Below are 14,044 nucleotides of genomic sequence, written 5' to 3'. Positions count from 1 at the left end.
GTTAACTTTGTGCAAGGGTTTTGTAAGTTATTCTCAAGCAAAACTACTTTTTAGATCTTTGCTGTGACAGGAAATGTGACAGTCTGTCACTGTTTTGAAGTAATTCGGGAAAATGTGCCTCTCCCACTTTCTATGATTAAAATGTAACTTGTGGGAGAGGTACTTAGGCTTGTAAATATGATGACTTTAATATGATTTAGATGTAGGTGACAGTGAACAAAGAAAGGAACGGCAGGGTGACTGTTGAACCAAACAGTGAAGGTGCATTTGCAAGGCACCACATGGTGAATATGATGATCTAAGGGTTGGAATGACTAAATACTACTTGAAAACATCTAAGAGGGTTTGTTTAAAAGTGTTTGAGCCATTAGAAAGATTTTATAAGTTGATTTAGGGTCTTTTCTAGGAAGCCCTAGGCTAGAAACCCTTAAAGGGAGGGTTTGATCGAAAAGTATCTAGAAATGCATGGAGAGTTAAACAAGTTGAGGAATCCTACTATTTATTAGATGCCTTAAGGTTGTGTAAAGGTTTGGGAGGTTGATAATAAGCACAAAAGGTAGTTGCTTTGTTAGGCAAGGGCTAATTAAGCCTAATTGATTGTAGAGACGGCCATAGAAGGGTTCATCAGTCACAAGTTGAAAGGTTGATATTTGTAGGGGTTTAAGAACTCATTAAAGGGTATTTGAAGAGGTGGCGAAGTTACCATGGTGTTTGAGAAATTTGGAAGAAAAATGCAATTTGCTTGCAAGACAGGGCTAATAGGACAGTCCTACAAAAGGCAGTTTTGAAGATTGGTATAGAGTTGATGCTTGGTAGGGGTTGGAACTCCTTAGTTATGTTGTTTGAAGGTTATTGAGGCATTGGAAGGATCAGGAGAATCCTTGAAGACGAAGATTAAGTGTTGATTGCATGAAGGGTGAATTAGGAGTGTTCCCAATGAAAGGGAAGTTGAAACATGGACAAAGTGAATTGAAAGTTGTTCAAAATGAATCAAGGCAGTGAACCTGTTACAGAGGAGTGTTTGGTTGATATCCTAAAGTCAGGGACTTCTTATTGATCCTTGAGTTGAACTCTAGTTCCTTGAGTGGATTCCAAGACATTGTTGAATCCTCGAGTAACTTATGAAGGGTGACTATTGGGAAGACGACAAATCAGATATAGATTAGAGCCAATAATTACAACATAGTTTTGGCAATGATATATATATATATATTGAAGATGATGAAAGCATTGATTACTACTAAGGAAGATCAACGCAAGACAACTCCATTTGTCATGAAGTAACTCATACACATTAGAAACGAAATCATACTTGATGTAAGTTTATAAGGCTCATCTGAGATATCAACTACATCACTGTAGATTTATTATCCCATTAACCATTCTATGAAATCAAGGACATTATATTAGACAATTATTTCATCAATAAAAGCATTATTTATTCACATCTCATTGCATGATCAAGCACATGAATATGGTGCAGGGCACCTAACCTAGGAGGCAGGGGAACAAGTAGGGAACAAGTACCTAAGAGGCAGGAAACTTACCCACTCCATGGAAGGGTGGATTCAAGCAATTTAAGAAGTTTTAACAAGGTTTGGTCCATACTTTAGTAAGTTGGCCCATGTTTGGTAATATTTTGTAATAAAGGCACATGTAAGGCCCATTAGCACTTTGGAGTGGTTATAAACCGAGTGATTCAAATGGGACCAAAAGGCCTTAGAATAGGGTGTTTGAGTCAATATAGGCCTAGAGAAATGACCATGCACTTGTTAAGTTCATTAGACTTCCCGATTTGCAAAAAATGCCTAAAAGTTGCTGACAACTTTTAAAATGCTGATCGGTAATTACAAAAAGTTGTTTGTTTGTTTCATGGTTGGAAACGGCTATTTGGTTGTTCCAACGGTCATATAGGCCTACAAATATGTCATTTGAGGTCTCAGTTGGAGGGAGAGATCAGGTTGTAGCAGATGCTTAGAGAATATGAATAAAAACCTCTAATTTACTGGTAAAATTGTTGTTACAGTGGGTTGTACAGTTCCGTACAGTACTTTCATGATTACTCTGCAAGTGGATTAGTGGTGGATGTGTGTTTAAAAGGTTTTGGCTTTGATTTGATTCAATTTGCAATTGTGGTTTGTGAGTTATTAGCATTTTTGTCCTGAGAGGTCTGAATAGCCTTGTTTTCTACGGCCTTGCACAAATGCAGCCCTAACTTGCAAATCCACTGGTGGCAATCTCTGAAACTGAGGGATATGCAAGTTAAGGGACCTGTCTACATGATTCCAGGAGTTGGAGGCATGGTGAGCAGGGCAAGCATTTTTCCAAGCCGGCCCTAGGTCAAGCAAGACCATGTGCTTGACTGGTTTTTGTTGTTATTGTGGTGACAGTCATGTTTGGACGCACTTCTGATCTGTGTGAGTGTTGAAGTTAGATGCATTGAATGTGTTTAGGATTGCCATAAGTGATTGGGGTCTTGGGAACCCACCTAGTCCATCCTTCCTTGAAGCCCTAGCCTAACTTGATCAACTAGGCCTAGGTACCAAGCAGCAGTTTGGAGGGTGCTAGAGCAAGATCATCCTAGAAGCTTTTGGGATTCTAGCAAGTGTCTTAAGAGGTGCCTAAAATAGTGGAGAAGTCCCTATGCCATAGAGGGATAGTTGGTGAAAATACAAGAAAACGGATTGGAAAGGCTACAAGGATTGTAGGCCTAGAAGTGCAAAGGATTGTCGTGGATTTGGTAGATTCCAAACAAACTGAGGATTGTGGTTGGACTGAAGGTCTTGGTTGCTGTCACCATTGGTTGTGTTAGTGAGTGAAGTTTTTGAAGTGGATTGCCCCATTTGGGCTCAACAGTTGTGTATACCCAGTGTGTGTAAGGGGACTTATACCAAGTCCTAGATCCAAAAATTGGATTGTGAAAGCCTTCTGAAGGCTAGTAGAAGAAGTGGCTGGTAGACTCTGCATCAGAATATAATTTTGATAATATACTACAAGAGAAGATGATCTTCAATATTACAATCTTTCATAACTAAAGACAGCTAATTGAAGTTTGACCTATAACATAACCTTGTATATCTTGTTGTTGTATATAATTTGCCGAGAGGGCATACCTACGCATACTTTTTTTATATTGAACAATATGCATCCAACTTTTGTAATCGTAACATGGTCCAACATACTCCATCAATTCAGAAACTTTGTTGTAAGACACCTTTATGCCGTCCATAGAAAATAGGCCCAAATCATGTAATCATGATGGTGCTATGCAATATATCCTCTCGTTAACACAAAAATCAGTGTTTATTGGAGGAAGTTCCTTGGGTACCCAATGTTTCTATAGATGTTGGTACCTCAAGGGCACCTCGATGTCTTCTTCCGTCTCATCATCATAAGAACATGACCCCCCTTGAGCAAGGAAAAATTTCATGCGTTTATTGAATTTCCTTCTAGTCCTTTGACCTCTAGTTAATCTCCATGTTCTAGATAAATTGCATGTCTCACTTTCCTCTTCTATTCCTATATTTCCCTCACTCGAGGAAGACACTTCTGACAAATACCTATTCGTCGGTACCTGCAAATGGGAGAGATCTTAGAAGACATCAATCTTACTATTGATAAGTGTATTAAATAGACTCTCTATAAGGAGTATTGACTTATACCTGTCGATCCATGAGACTGTGTGGGATGCTCTTGAAAGGGGTTCAGTTTCCTGCAAATGTAATTCAATTATCGTGAGCATAATCACATCCATCATAAGCATCACATAAAAATTAAAAACATTAAAAGGTACACAATATAACACTTAAATCAGGCTCACAGTATAAGCCTACTAGGGAAGTAGGCCTAATGAAGGGCTAAAACTAGGTTTTTGTATCAACTGATGAGTTGAGGGCTTAGTCACCTTGGGGACATGCTATTTGAAGTTGTTTGATGTGTGTGGAGGTGGAGGGAACACCTAGTTAAGGTGAAGTCAAGTTTGGCGCCTATTGAGGCATGTGAGCATTTGATAGTTTGTTGATTAGATTGCTTGGATGAATCCATTGGATGGATTAAGGGACATTCATGGGATTATTCCAAAGATGTAGAACCTAAGGTGGCATAAGGATTTGGTGTGCACTCTGATAGGTTATGGAGTTGGCTTGGATCAAGGAGAGGGATCTTATGAAGATGCTTGGTTGGTGTTGTGAGAACAATATGGAAGTCCCTCTTGTTATGAATGACTACAAGTCCACTCAGGGTCTCTGCATCACCTATAGAGGCAGAATTATTAACCAACAAATTGGGTAAGCACTTATATTATGTTTTCCCTATGAATTTTATTCTAGGTACAACTCCCTTTTATAGATATTTAATGAATTCCCTTTTCTTAACTAAACACTTACAAATGCTTTTGACCTGAAAGAAAATAAGGCTCAATAGATTCACACATCAATATGTGTTTTAAATAGTTTTATTTAATTAATTTAGATTAGCAGTATTCTATTTGTAGTTGAAACTTGTAGCTTTTAAATAGATAATGAATAAACTATGTAACCATATAAGACAAATATATTTCTATCAAGAAATGAATATTAAATAGATTAAGGATTGATGGCATACCTCTAAATTTCATCATCATCATCATCATCCTCGCCATCATCGTCATCGTCATCATCATCATCATCCATGCCATCGTCATCGTCATCATCAACATCAACATCATCTTCATCATCATCATTAGTAGCAGCATCATTGTCATCATCTTCTTCTTCTTTTTCATGAAAATTTGTGTCAAGAACATCATCCAATAACTATCGATCGTGATCACCATCTACATCATCTTCTACTTCTTCGGTATCTTCTTCTTCCATCACATTATACTTTATTGGCCTTCCTCTCGGTTCATGTCTAACAACAAATGACCAACTTGGTTTATGTGGAACCTCTGAGTAAAATACCTGCTCACATTGGCTTGGAAGAACATAGGGCTCATCCCCAATTGGCTCAAACGACCTTGTATTAACCATTGTAAATCCATTACCATGTTTAATAACAGTTCTATCAGGATCATTTGCATTAAGTCGTAGCCTATACCATTTGACAACGAAGAGTACTAATTTGAAGGAACTAAAGTCACACTCAAGTATATCATCCAAAATGCCATAGTATCGATTTTCAGACTCTCGAGGATGTAAGTCGTTTCTAGATGAAATATTAGTCACTTGAAATACTGCAGTTATTCCTGAATCACAAGTTTTCTTCGTGTCATCCAACACTTTGACGCAAAATTTCTAACCATTACAGAACATAGCCTTGTGGTGTTTAACCTACAATAATATGTGAAACATGTCAAAATTATTGTATCGTGAGTTGATAAACATACGGGTGATTAATAAATTTGTACGTACCTAGAAATCTCTTAAACCATGTGCTGAATCTATTTCCCTTTGCGTAACATTGGAATCTCCATTACGATGAGCTTCTTTAACCAATGAAGATACACCTTCCCATGTTAATGTGCGACCAGAATGTTGACATCGTTCAATCCATACCGTCATCCAATCAAAGATTGTTTGCAATATACAAATGTAGTGCATCCCACTCTCGAGCACTTATACAAAAAAAAAATAGACAACTTACAACCAATTTATTTTGAAGATTAAGAAATAATTTATTACAATAACATCTTATAATTTATTACCTCTCACTTTCCTCAATGTACCTTTCCCCATCAAGTACTCCCCTTCTAATTTTTTAAAAGGCTCGAGGTCCCAAATGCGATCTACATGGATATTTGATGCAAACTTAGGAAGATATTCAGAAATGTACACCATAGTTTGGTATACCATATATCCCTCTACCATAGAACCCTCAGGATGTGCTCTTTGTCGAACCAAAGCCTTCAAAGATTTCAAGTGCCTCTCAACCATCCACATTGACCTAGTGTGTACAGGTCCACACAATTCAATCTCCTCAACTAGGTGTATGAGGTAGTGTTCATGTGCATTGAAAAAAGTTGGAGGTAAACACTTTTGCATTTCACACAGTAAATGAGGAATTCTTCTCTTCCAATAGTTTATATCTTCTTTATGGATTTCTTTAAATGACAACCACCTACATTAAGAGATTCAAGTCACAAAAAATATATAGATATGAGACTTTACAAAATAATATACAATAGATTACATAGCAAGAAAAACAACTCGTGAATATAATAAATATATACAACAAATTGAACAGATATTACTGCTTACCTCATGTATTTTCCAAGATCATATATCACTTGTTTGATGTTATTGTTGAACTGCTCTAGGAGAGATAGAGGAAGCACATACTGCAGTAATTATAAACCAATCATTTCATTGTTTTCTAACATAACATAACGAACAGTACACGTAGTTTATGAATATATTGTAAATACAGAAGAACATAACTTACATTGACGAAAGTATGCCAATCATGCATTTTGAGCCCTAGCCCAAATTCACGTTTTTTTTTCTAATATGAGATTGTTTATGTTTGCAGCAAATCCTGTGGGAAATCGAATTTTTCGTATGACTTCTTTTATGGCATCACTTTGCTGCTCCGTTAATAACCAAGGAAAGGCACTTATATTAATCTGATCTCTGTTGCTATTTGAGTGAATGAAATTCTTCAATGCATGATTGAATTCATGAATGTCATTACAAATTTTGACAATTTTTTCTTTGTCACGCCTTCCATCCAATATTTTCCATAATGTCTTTGTTATATTCTTTCCAATATGCATAGTATCAAACAAATGCACAATTTGTAAGTGCTCGTAGTAGGGCAACCTACTAAATTGTCTGAGATAGCTTTTTAGTCCCTTTGGAAGGTTGTCAATACTACCTTGACGACCTTCACGATCATCAATTACACAATTAGTAAACAAAAATCACAATAGAAATATATAAATTACAAACATAAACCATTAGGTGGAATGACATTACCTCGATGATTAATTATATTATATTCCAACTTCCATAGGCGAGGTGTCATTCTTCGTGGCTTTGATGTAGTCTCTTATTTCCCATTGAAAAGATATTTTTCCGTACTTCGATACTTATGATTCCTATGGAGGAAGTGTCTACACTCATCAAACACCTGCTTTCCTAAACTTTTTGAATGATGAGATTTCATCTTTGGACCACAAACTAGACATGCAAATTTCCCCTTTGTTTGAAGACCTACAAGATAATGATATAATTGGATTATTAAATATGTTGATTTTTATAATTAGAATTATCGTGCGCAACTTGCATTCACTATAACATACCACAAAAATGTGTTAGCCCTGGGGCATCATGTATTGTCCATGCAAGTATTGCATGGAATTGAAATTGTCTTTGTCCTATTGGTCTAGACACGTCATACATAGTGACACTGTTCCATAACTCCAACTCGTCGATAAGAGGTTCAATATATACATTCATATCTTTTACTTGATATTTACCTACTTGAATGAATAGTAACATTACATAATTGTTGTGACCGTTTTACTGCAAGATTTGTAAGTACATGTAAATTAATAACTATCAAATGATAAGATACCTGGAACAATCATTGTCAACATAATGTGCTCCCTCTTTATTGACATCCACGGAGGAATGTTATTGTTGATAACAAAAACAGGCCACACCGAGTAAACAGATCTCATCTCTCCAAATGAATTGACACCGTCCGCTGCCAATGAAAGCATGAGATTACAAGGTTCTTCTTTGAAGTGTTGCCACTTTTACTCTATGTGCATAAATGTCGAACCATCCGCAGGGATTAAAATAATGTCATCTCAACTTCTATTGCGTGCATGATAATCCATAAATTGAGTCAAGTTACTACACTTGAATAATTGTCGCATCCGTGGAATAATGGGGATGTAATGAAGAACCTTTTGAGGCATCTTTTTTGTTAGTCGATATGTTCGATATCTACTCGTATGACATACAAGGCATTGTGTTGCAAATTCATGTTCTTTATAATATATAATATGATCATTGGGACAAGCATGTATTGCTTATATTCCATTGCAATATCTTTCATAACAACAGATAATTCTCGATACGAGCGAGGTAAAATATTTGATGGTGGTAACAAAAACTCGCCTATCAATCTACAACAAAAAATATAAGTTGTTAATATAAACAATATTAGTGGTACATTATTCACCCTTTGTTAACTATAAAGACATATATGACATACTTTTACATACGTGACATTGTTATGTTGGATAAACCATTCATAACCTTCAAGTTCAACAACAACAATACAACAGAGAGAAGAGTTGTTTGGGAGTCTTTGTATAGGGGCTCGTATGCCTTCTCAAGTAGAGGTACATCGAGCCTATCATCATCATCATGATCAGATACGCTTGGACTAAATGTGTCATGGATCAATGTATTTATACCATCATCTTCAATTGTGTTTTCTTGCGCATGATCGTCATCTTCCATGGGATCATTATCTTCACCTTGGATATTCGCACCTCCATGTTCCTCCACTTCGAAAACCATATTCTTCGGATTGTTGTGGTTCATATCATGCACTTCCCTAGGGAGATCAACCTATATAAAATTGATTAACATAAATAAACCATGATCATTAACTCATCATCAAGTGATTTCATATGTATATAAATTGTTAAAATGATATAATGAACAACTTACCAGTGGATGATAGTCATGCCCCCCTTCAATGTGACCATTCTCCCTACAATGTCTCTTAATTGTTTTGATTAGCAGTCTTCTACGATTTAAGCCCTTACAAATTTTGCAAGCACAATAACATTTTCCATCACCTTTTCTTTTCAAGTTAGACTACAATCTAGTGATTGTCTCCCTATTTTGTTCTTTAGTTATATTATCTGACATGATCGTTCTTCGCAAGAAGCAAAAATCGGGCTATGAAAACTTCGGTCTACAACTTTCACAAACTAAGCAAAACTGTCGAAAGTACACAAATCTTCTTAGACCTAGCTAAATACTTTAATATTTTAAAAATACTTTCTTTGACTTTATTCCTAAGACATTTAACCCAATCACCTTTTATAACATTCAGTCAATTGCTCTAGGCAAATTTGTGGATAAGATTATTTGTAAAACTTTAACCAACCGCCTGAAGGTCTTATTTCAAGAGACCTTACAACATTAAGCCACTAAAAGCAATTTCAAAACATATAAGCTAAAAGTCTAGTTAAAATATACATTAGAATAAAAAATATACAATTTTCATACCCAAGCGCGCGGCTATAACTTGTGCAACGACCTTCTTGTTTAGCTGTAGAAGCTCTCCAACAATCAAATTATACAAGCTACAAGACCTAACAACAATTTCAAAACATATAAGCTACAAGGCAAGACATATTACATGACATGGCAAAAGGAACAAAATTTACAATCTTTAGCAAGACATATTAAACGACATCATAGTGCTGGAGAGATCACAATTATATGAGTCAAACATAGTCATGAAAAAGCACATAAATTAGTTATTATATCTAATTAAAAGATATATAGTTAGATAGGGACATCCATAGGGCATATTGAAAATGGAGCAATGAGATCTGGTGGGGGTGAAATAGGTGGCCAAACACAAAGGAACAGCACAACAGTGACAGATGCAGATGGAGATGCAGACGAGATGGATCGATCGTGGGCAATGTCAATGGGGTTGTGTTTTGGAGTTGGATTTGCCAGCGTGATTACAATGTTGTGCTTTCACCTAAAATCAAGGTACAAGTGTTTTACTTTGATGGATAATTTTATCCAATATCTTTTTGAACGCTGAATTCATGAAGGTTTTATGTTGGTTCTGATGTATTTGAATTTTTATATTTAACTTCTTAAATACAGTTAGAAGTCCCATGAAGTAGTTGTTATATGGGTTGAACTGATTCTTCCTCTCCTTTATTTTATTGACCAAATTTCTCAAAATTAACTGTTCACATATTGCATTTGATTTCAATTTTCCCTAAATGCTTGCAATTGAATATTAAAGATATAACATTTTGTTAACAATCAAGATAATTCTGCGCAATCAGATTTTATTCAAGAAGCAACTTCTTATCCCTTTGAAAGGTGACCAATATTTGGTGGATCTACACAACAAAATATATAATTCTTGCATAATTTTGATAATGAGTAGAATGTATGTGAGAATTTCAAAATACATTTCAATTGCCCCAGATACATATTCTTAATAGAATCTTCTTAACAGTTTGCATTTCAAGAGTGCAAACATAAGAGCTTATTTGTACTAAATTAAATATGATTAATGTTGTTTGTTGATATTCTTTCTACTGAAAATTGTTTTGGAGCTTTGGTTAGCAATCTGTAGCAATATATTACAAAGATTACAACAAGTAAAACATGGAGGCTCTTCAATATATTTCCAATGACGCGAAATTTGCAACTGTCTTGTTAACTGGCTCTATTCCGCTATCTATATGTCTTGCTAATAATATTTTAGTATTTGTGGACTTCTCAAAGAATGCACTAAGTGATGTCACTCCTACAAATCTGGTCAGATGTTCTCAATTGAGAATTTTGAATTTGACTCAAAATTATTTCAAAGGTGGGGTACTAGAAGAGTTAGGGAATCTTCCTCTACTTGAGACACTAAATCTGAGTGAAGAAAAAATTGCAAGCCATTATTCCTCCTCCTATTGCAAATTGCACAAAACTTAGAGTATTTGACTTGCAAAACAAAATTCAGGGGTGTCTCTCAGTTTGGATTGGAGAACTAGCAGAGTTACGATTTCTCAGCTTGTCTTTTAATGAGTTGTAAAACATTCTCTCACCAAAGTTGTTTACGTTCAAGAATCTTCAAATTCTAGATTAATCTCATAATAATTTATGAGGACTGATTCTTGAGAGTTCAGGAATGGTGAATGATACGGCAAATGTGACACAAAGTGAAGAACATAGAGACAACATTTAGAGTTTCAAATTGGATTTCACGTTGGCTCCATGTTTCAAATAAAGTTTATGAAACAAACAACATTTTGGATTAAAGGACTAGCAACGCCATACCCTAAGATTATCAATGCCTTCCAAATTCATTGATTTTTTTTTACAAGAAGCTCCAAAGAAATATTCCTAAGGAAATGGAAGAGCTGAAGGGTATAATTGCTCTGAACATTACAGGATTGTTTTATTCAATATATTTTTCAACATTGGATCCTTGAAGGATATATTCTGGATACCATTTCAAGTCTGATACCCTTGAACATCTTCACCTCTAATGACTAGGTGTGTGGAACAATTCCAGAGACCAATTCCATTTTTTGTCAAATTAGAAAGATTGTTGCTTTTCTCTAATATTGCTCCTTCCGTATTGGATTTTCTAAAAATCAACTTACAAATAACATCTCTTGAAGTTGGATTTCGTAATTTGCGCAACTGCAATAGTATATAGGGTTGAGGTCTTGTAATAATACAATAATATGAAAAGATGAAACAAGGGAAGTGTGGATACTCACAAAATAATACAAAGTCAATGGGGGCAATCCCCATGTACAAGAAATTCGAAGTTGGCTAAAGTGTTTGAATGTGTATAAGAGAAGGGATCCAAAATACCAGTTGCACATTTGTTATGTCATATTCCTTCGTAAGTCTTCTCCAATACCAAAGAACAAGAGGCCTTTCTGACGGATCACTCACAGCTTCGAAGAACCAGTAAAATAGGGCCTTCCTTTCATTAATGCTCACATAACCAGCATATTGAGCAAAACCTACGGGGGGTTGGCCTGGGAGGCTTTCCACTCTGTCTGCTTCTTTAGCGGCTCCATTGCTCCCCTTCACCAGCAAAACCAAAGTCAACTCAGGTTAGAATGTGAATAGGAGTCTGAAAATGGCCTCGCCTCAAACTTGCCCTAAATCATCCATCCATCCGACATTGTGTCTAGTAGCGGAAAATAAGACAGTGGCGAGCCAAATGAGGTGATGTTGTATAACAAATTACCCAAATGAGCAACGTTTTCTTTTTTTTCCTCTTATATCCCATTAGCGTCGCAATTGCGATGTCGTTGAGCGATAATTGAAAAAAAAAAAGCCAAAAACACATTACATTTGTCTGCCGTTGCAACTTGACCCCTAATGTATTATTGAGCAAATCGAATAATGGCACATGGCTCTTGCTCTGTAGTTAGCTGAGTTTGACCTTGAGATGGCAGAAATATTGATTTTAATATGTAGATTGGTAGAACTAGACACGAAAGAAACGAAGCCAAGGGATGAGTTAATGCAACAAGCTGCATAATTTTTATGGAGATCGAATTTTTAGGTGGAGTAAAGATATAGCGAAAATCATATAAAATTAGATTCATGGAACAACCACCAAGAAAGAAATGAATGTCCTGGAAAGCATCTGTAGATATCAAGACTTTGTCGACAGAAAGAAGTTGGAGATGGGCAGTACAAGACAAAAAGAGTTAAATTGAAGGCTCCTTCTTATCTAATTTTTTCCAACAAAAGGGGTTTTCTTATCATTTTATGAAGATATTTTGCAAGTTTTTATCTGATAGTGATGAGATTTGATTTTCGATTACAGAGAGAAGATATAGTTTCTACAATAGCAACAATAGGAAAAATTTCAAGTGGACACACAACAATACCAAATCTGATCTAGACATCTCTTCTTGTCTATATATTCTCTTCTTCTCTCATTTGTAAGGGTTCTAGTTTTTGTTGAAAAATCTTTTCAACTGCTGTGAGACCATAGGTTGGTTCCAGTTCTTAGACATTTTTCATTGTTATGATACCACAAGGATGGTTCCAATTAGGTTGAAATTTTTGTCATGATTGTGATTCCACCATTCTTCAACATTTCTCATGTAATGAACAACAAGCAATGATAATACATATAGTCCTAGGCTATTCAACAGTTTTATATTTCAATTTCATGCATCCTTTATGTATTTATTCCAACGAAAAGAATAAAAATGCAGTAGCAAGTTTATCTTCAGTCTAATTTCTTGTCTCCTATTCATGTTTTTAGTAATCTTCTGTGATTTGTGAACAAAGAGCACAAGTCCAATTGCTATCTATTTTAGGTTGTATGTTGTGGTATGTTTTACTTATGATTCAAGGAGTCATGTAAATGCTTGATTTACCATAATGGGGTTGAGATTTCATGAAGGGATAAGTTGAGTATGAGATTTAGAAAGATGCAAATGTCTGATTCACAAGGTGAATGGATAGGTCTGGAAATCTTAATACATGAAATGTCTCAATGATTTCCAAGGATGTGTGTTAGTGATTTGTGGAATTTCCCAATAGATAAGGCGCTATTCAACTAAAGGATTGATGTGTTGTTCATATCTTGGTTATGTTGAAATCAATATTATAATCAAAATCCTTTTCCCTTTCTGTTTAGGAGCTGAAAAGAGTTTCCCTCACTTAGTTTATCAAATTCATATGTTATGTCATTAGCTATTTCATATCCATGATTGTTTATAAGTGTTAGATGATTAAGAGTATTATCTGCTTTGTTATATTCAAGTGCATGCTTTGCACTAGTACTGTAAGAATGAATCTGAGGTACACCAGCCTAGGTTTTGTAGAGCCTGAAATAGAAGAAGAGTAGCCTTATAGTTGGCCCTAGTGTCTAAATAAGTATGTTGAATATGGGAATTAGCTGCCCCTAGATGTATTTTATTCCTATTGCTAGGTTTTTGAAACATGGCGTTTTAAAACACCAATAGGGAGAATGAAAAGAAGGCCACAGAGATCATACAATCATCATTTTTTATTGATAGAACACCATTGGATGTAGAGACATAAATGTAGACATGACTAGGGGGTATATGAAGAACAAATCGGATATGCCATTGTATGTTTTAGCAGAGTTATGAGTCTACTGGTAGTTGGGCACCTTTACATCTAGATGGTCCATTTCATAAAAGACCATATGAACATCCAAAATGCCAAATGATTGGGCCATAATGTTGAGTGAAAACCTAGATGAACAGCTGGTAGGAGTTAAAGCCAACCCCAAGTTTTGTATGACATCATATTTGGTGTACTTATTGGCGGCAAGGATAACT

The 14,044-nt window shown here is 35.6% G+C and overlaps 1 protein-coding gene across 1 annotated transcript in view; it reads right to left on the bottom strand.

Annotated features, from left to right (window-relative positions):
- Window positions 1–14,044, bottom strand: part of LOC149568283 (uncharacterized) — a 53,874-nt gene that overhangs the window by 1,518 nt on the left and 38,312 nt on the right. Inside the window, exon 4 of the mRNA XM_089821264.1 lies at window positions 9,234–9,319. The gene's annotated coding sequence lies outside the window, so the exon portion shown is untranslated. The remainder of the gene's footprint in view (window positions 1–9,233; window positions 9,320–14,044) is intronic.

This window comes from Cupressus sempervirens, chromosome 3, assembly GCF_028749045.1.
Source record: "Cupressus sempervirens isolate cs-2001-9-10 chromosome 3, ASM2874904v1, whole genome shotgun sequence".
In the NCBI taxonomy this organism is placed as follows: domain Eukaryota; kingdom Viridiplantae; phylum Streptophyta; class Pinopsida; order Cupressales; family Cupressaceae; genus Cupressus; species Cupressus sempervirens.
This window is presented reverse-complemented; position numbering and strand designations above follow the sequence as displayed.